Consider the following 6,505-nt stretch of genomic DNA (forward strand, 5'->3'; position numbering starts at 1 on the left):
GCTGCGTGTTACTTTAGTTTGTTTTGTTCATTGTGATGCAATGTTGAAAGTAATAAAATTACACCTTATCTTTTTTCAGTGATGATTATTGTTTTATTTGCCTAATGGAAAAAGCTATAAAACATAGTGATTAAGTATAAGCTCTGGAACTAAACTGAATTTTAATCTTGGCTCTGCCATTAACTGACCTTGGATAATTAAAAAGGATCACTCGATTTAATACATGTGAAACAATTTGAACAGAATTTGACTCACCAAACCCTTACCTTTATTGGAAATTGTATTTCCTATTGTTATATATTTCTTAATGATTTCTTCTATACTAACTGTAGTAAGCAAAGTCTATAAGAGTTATATAATGTTTATCTTTGCAGTTAGAAAACATTGCCATGTGATTTACAACTTGGTCATTAATAATCTTAGTGGAAATATTATCAGAGCAAGGGAGGAGAGGACACAGAAGCTTAAATGCAGTGGGTTGAAAAATGAAGGAAATGGAGAGTGTGTATAGTGAGTTCTTGTCCCCGTTTGTAGAAGAGGGATTAAAACTTAACAAGCAAATTGAGGATATCATAGGGGTGAAATACTTAGTGATTTTGTTCCAAACATAGGGTACTTTGGTTATATTTATGGAAAAGAACAGAATTAAAATATAAAGAGTAGAATTAAAATATAAAGACCAGAAAGATCCTCCAAAGAGGACCAAGATGACATACGGAGCATTTAACCAGAAGCAGAAGAAAACCTGAGCAATCATACAGATAAGGTAGAAGGTGAGATGAAACGGTAAAATACAAAAGACTGAATTTTGTCCAGCCCAGTACAGAAGTCTGTCTACATCTCTGATTATTTCCTTAGGCTCACTTGTCAGAATTAATAGGTGAAAGGGCATTTTTGTTAAGGAACCATGTGCATTTGCTCCAACAGCATAGGTTAGTGCTTCCTGAGGTTTCTGTTTTTAGTTCCTTTGTACATCTCTGTAGATGAGAGGTCAGCTCACTTTTTTCTGACCTCTGTAACAGCCAGGTGGTAAATGTTTTAGTACAGTCTCCATGACGTGTGCTCAGCTCTGCTGCTGTAGGGTGAATGCAGCCTTAGACATTACATAAACGAATGAGCCTGGCTGGTGCCAGAAACACTAGTTACAGAAACAGGCAGTGGGCCATGTTCAGCTTACAAGCCATTCATTGTTGTGGGTGTTAGCGGTTAAAACAAGAAACCTCAACGAGGCCCCTAAGGTGGCTAAAAATTTAGGTTAACTAGCTTACAATCAAAGATCACCAGATAGAAAATGAAGCAAGCCGCTGTGACTGAAACCACTAAAGATTTCAGAATTACCAGAATACAAAATCACATTTAAAATCAAATTTTGTGTTCTCTTCCTTATTTTCCATCAGCTCTCACCTAATAGACTGCATGATTTACCTACTTGGTTTGTTGTATTTGTCCCACTAGGATGTAGGCTTTCTGAGAGTAGATGGATTTTTTTTTTCCTTTTGTTTCATTTCACTGGTATAACTACAGTACTTGTAACTTGCACTTGGTGGGTGCTCAATAAATATTTGTTAAATGAATGAACACTTAAATAAAAGATGCCGTCACAAAAATAAGCAGTAAGAGACTCCCGAGATGGTCGAAGAGGAACTGAAAAGTTGAATTTTCTGAAATGAAGAGTGTGATTATTGAGATAAATTCAGTGGTTAGACAGTAGATTAGACACAACTTGGGCTTCCCTGGTGGCTCAGACGGTAAAGCGTCTGTCCGCAATGTGGGAGACCCGGGTTCAGTCCCTGGGCCGGGAAGATTCCCTGGAGAAGGAAATGGCAACCCACTCCAGTACTCTTGCCTGGAAAATCCCATGGACTGAGGAGCCTAGTGGGCTACAGTCCATGGGGTGGCAAAGAGTCAGACACGACTGAGCGACTTCACCTTCACATTCTAGACACAACTTGAATAGAGATGAATGAACTGAAAGCCTGGTTACTTAGAATATGGTATACCTAGAGAATCAAAATGGGGAATACAGAGTTAAAACTATAGAGGATAAAATTAAAAGATCTAATGATACTTTTAACTGGAGATCCAGAAAAAAAATGAAGGATAAGTAAAAATTTGAAATGATTCTTTTACTTGCTTCCATGATATCTAAGTGCCACGTGGGCACGTATCTTAGGAGAGCACTGTTGGTCCCGACATCTTCCACACCATCATGTCTCCTGCTTCCACTGCAGTCATAGCCACTAATGTGTCATCTGCTAAAGTTTCTACCAGCCCTAGAACTTCACCGCCATCCGTATCCATGTCCGGAGAAAAGGCTTCCACAGTTAATTTCAAGCTGGACGAGCGGCCAACTGCAGCCGTATCCCTACTGTAGCTTTTTTGTGGTGAGGCAAGGTGCTCACTAGGACAGGTGAGCCTTCCACAGCATAATTTGAAGGGCAAGACGAAGTCCCCGTGTGGTTTGTTGAACAACGGGATCCAAGGACTGGCACTCCTGCACTATGCGTCTACCCAGGGCTTGATGCTTGATCTAAACTCCCTCTTTTGTCATTCGCCTCAGGTAGTCCAGTAATGTGAAGAGCCACAAATTCTCCCTTTAATTCCACACCATGGAGCTCATTTTCTTGCTCGATTACAACTACGCTTCCAATAGCAAGGGAAGGTGCACATTTGTCTCGCCTGGACCTCCAATCCAGAAAGGAACAAGAAACCCTGTTCAGCGATGGTGGTAAGCACTGACACGCTCCCTGCAGGCCAGCATTTTGCTCATTTCCCCAAGGGAGCCAAGGTCCTGACATGCGTGGTAAGGGACACATGATTCTTGTCTATGGAGATCAGAACGAAGTCTTCCCCGAGCTTTGAAAAGAAATGTGCAATAATCCAAGAGGGACAGCATGCTATTGATTTTGTTTCTAGTCCTGAAGGCAGGGTCAGCTACATAATTTGCAGGGCCTAGTGCAAAATGAAAATGCAAGCCTCTTGTTTAAGCTGCAGAAAAAAATGTAAGATGCTGAAATTCTAAGCTTTTCCTTTTCTTCTGTGTTTCCTTAACTTGTATTTTTAAAATTTTCAACGCCACTCCAAGTTAAACTTCCGTCAACACAAATTTTATCATTCATCTTCATAGTATATAGCAACAGTTTTAAGTGCAAACAAAAACATTTAACCCCTTTGTGGAATCATTGAAATTACATAATTGGTATTTTGTACCTCATGCATTCACGTGTATTTACTAGTACAGTGGGAATGTTGGGCAAAAGTAACTCAGTGTTTTATTTCACTTCTTGGTACAACATGTTCTACCAACACTCCCTGTGTTTGACGTACTGATGTGTAAGGACAAACTGAAAGGAAAATAAACTATTGATTGCCCTATCTTTCCATTTTCTTCGATGTCATAAACTTTGGTGTAAGTAGTTGGCCAATAAGGGCTTCCCAGGTGGTGCAGCGGTAAAGAATCTGCCTGATAATGCAGGAGATTCAAGAGAGTCTTGAGTCTCTATTGAGTTGCAGGTGCAACCCTTAGGTCAGGAAGATCCCCTGAAGAAGGAAATGGCAACCCATTCCTGTATTCTTGCCTGGAAAATTCCATGGACAGAGGAACCTGGAGGGCTACAGTTCACAGGGTTGTAAAGAGTCAGATGCGACTGAGCACACAGTTGGCTAATATGGGTAAGTGACAAGCAAGAATAGGGTTTCTTGGTTGTTTGACTTTCCTAAAATGTATCTTCTTTGTTGAAAACAAATGTCAAGATGGGACAACAGAACATTAAGCCAAGCATCTCTCTGGTCTCAGTGCTCTGCATGACTGCATCTGTCACACGCCCGTGAAGCTGACCCTGCTGGGGGCTGACCTAAAATCCCGTGCCTCTTTCCCAGCAGCTCCATGTGGTACTGACACCTCTGTTGACAGGTTCTCATTTCTTTTTTTTTTCCCCCAATTATTTTTATTAGTTGGAGGCTAATTACTTTACAATATTGTAGTGGTTTTTGCCATACACTGACATGAATCAGCCATGGATTTACATGTGTTCCCCATCCTGAACCCCTTATAAACTATTTAGTCTTGTTACCAGTCTCTTTCTGTTGGCGTCCTTGGTCCATTTAAATAAAATGAATAGGACAGTAATCCATGTCCCCGTGGTCCCACATTTGCCCCAAAGAAAAACAATTGTGTTTCTTTTAGCAGTAGGGAATAGGGGAGAAGTTGAAAACCATACTGTGCTCTGTGGGGAGCGGACCAGAGTCCCAAGAAACAAGTTAAGAAAGAACTAGGATGTGGCATTAGGTGTATCATCCCACTACAGAAATTAAATGATTATAAAGGTTTTTTTTTTTTTTCTTTTTAAGCAAATGCCTGAGAAGGGCAGAGGTCTAAAGAATTAATGGCCATCTTGTCCAAACATGCTTAAAGAATTAAAGTGCTCACTTGAGGCAAAGGGGGTAGTCATTCTGCTTAACTTCATGTTCAAGCTAGGATGAGGTAATCTAGGATGGTAATTTTTAAACTTAAAAAATGCTACCCACAGTAAGAGATAGACTATATATAGTATATCCCAATCACACACACATAATAAGTTCCATGAGTCAATCACACAGAAGTTCCATTAAATGATACATTTTACATGTATGATATATTCTGAAATTTTCTTCTTTTTCTTGTAATTTTGTTGAGACTCACTACATTGATATCACAGCTCAATAATGGATCTCAGTCCACAGTTAGAAACACACTGATCTAGAGGAAATGAGTCTAGATGGCTTTTACCCAGGAGACTGGGAGCAGGACCCACATTTTACAAGCAAAAGTAAAAAAATGCTACATGGTCTCTCTAACCACTGAACGTGTCTCTAACCCTGTAAAGTTTGTAACTTCCCCTCCTTTTATTTATCACCTGTGGATTTCCCCTGTTGTGATTTGCAGAAGATGACTATCATTTTGGAATTGAGCTGGTGGATTTCTGAAGAGATTCTTGGTATTTTGTGGTTACTTTCTGATGTAGAACAAGACTTCAGATGTAAAAGCAGACTCATTTCACCGTCCTCGCTTCAGTCACCCCAGACTGATGTGAAATGTGTTGGGATGGCCAAAAAGTTCCTGCGAGTTTTTTAGCCACACGGAGAAACCCGAATGAACTTTTTTGGCTAACCCAATAACAACTGGGTTGATTTCTGTGACATTTTTGTGTGATGAGTGAGGGAGTGTGCATTTGTGTTTAACTCTAAAACCATTTAATCATGGGTTGTCAGAAAATCATTGTGAGAAATATCTAGCACTGTTCTGGCTATTGATTTTTTTTTTTTTGGATGCAAAATCACTTTTAAAAAATTATTTTTAGCTACGCTGGGTCTTTGTTGCTGCATACAAGTGTTCTCTAGTCGCAGCAGGTGGGAGCTACACTTAGCTGCGGTGCAAGGACTTCTCATCTCAGTGTCTTCTCCTGTGGAGCCAGGCTCCGGGCTCTCAACCTTCAGTAGGTGCAGCACCACGGGCTCAGTAGTTGCACTCCGGGCTCAGGAGCCCAGGCTCAGTACTTACAGCTCACAGGCTTACTGCTCTGCAGCATGTGGGATCTTCCTAGACCATGGATGGAACCATGTCCCCTGCGTTAGCAGGCGAATTCTTAACCACTGGACCAGAAGGGAAGTCCACAACGTCACTTTTTAAACTGCTAAAATTTTGCATAAAAAAATATTTATCTTTCTGAAAGACTAATTGCAAACCAAGATTTCATAATCCCAGTTCTGAGTAGCTTACCTATGTCACTGCATTGTTTGCCTCAAGTCCCGGCATAAAGCTGGTTGCCACAGTGGTTGTCAACTCTTGGAAGTCAAAACCCTTCGTGAAGCGCCCTCTTAAATAATAATTTATTACCTTTGCCTTAAAGTGTGAACTCCTAGTAGACAGGAGAGAATCACTTATCGATACACTTAATTGGCCAGGTGTGCAAAACATTTCATTAATCAGGTCACTGTATTAACTTGTACCCTGCAATGGGTGCCGCATGCTGGCCTGTGGAAAGAGTGTGTGCCCCAGACTCATTAGAGAGTATATGGCTTATCTCTGAGTGTCAACTTGAGAGAGTCAAATTCAGTATTAAAAAAAAAAAAGACAAACTCACCCAGGTGATCCTGATACACAGATTGTGCTTACCTTAACCTAGGCCCCCACAACTTTCCATAGCCATCTGAAACTTTCTCATGTGGCTAACTAGTACCTCCCAGACGCATGTTCAGGGTTACTGGTGGGAGTGGAGGAGAATTGTTAACAGTTCTGCTGTCTGCCGAGTCACCTCTCTGTCTGGGATTTAGCACTGTTTCTGTCCCAGGTCTCAGACTGGGACCTGACTCAGCTTCCTGCCAGGACTCCCCTCTTTCTGTGGCCTTTCTCTCTAGTCTTCTGGGCCATAGCCAAGATCAGGACATCCAAGAAAGGACATCTACAAATAGGCTGGAAGTTGGCAGGGACAGTTCAAGGCCCCACATAGACGAGTCTCTCTCTTCT

At 41.1% G+C, this 6,505-nt stretch overlaps 1 long non-coding RNA gene across 1 annotated transcript; it reads left to right on the forward strand.

Annotated features, from left to right (window-relative positions):
• Positions 1-988: 988 nt before the first annotated feature.
• On the forward strand, positions 989-3,375 carry LOC133040453 (uncharacterized). Its single transcript, XR_009688965.1, has 2 exons — positions 989-2,410; positions 2,561-3,375. It is a non-coding gene; the product is annotated as an uncharacterized LOC133040453 (long non-coding RNA).
• Positions 3,376-6,505: the final 3,130 nt, after the last annotated feature.

Source organism: Dama dama, chromosome 2, assembly GCF_033118175.1.
Source record: "Dama dama isolate Ldn47 chromosome 2, ASM3311817v1, whole genome shotgun sequence".
Classification (NCBI taxonomy): Eukaryota; Metazoa; Chordata; class Mammalia; order Artiodactyla; family Cervidae; genus Dama; species Dama dama.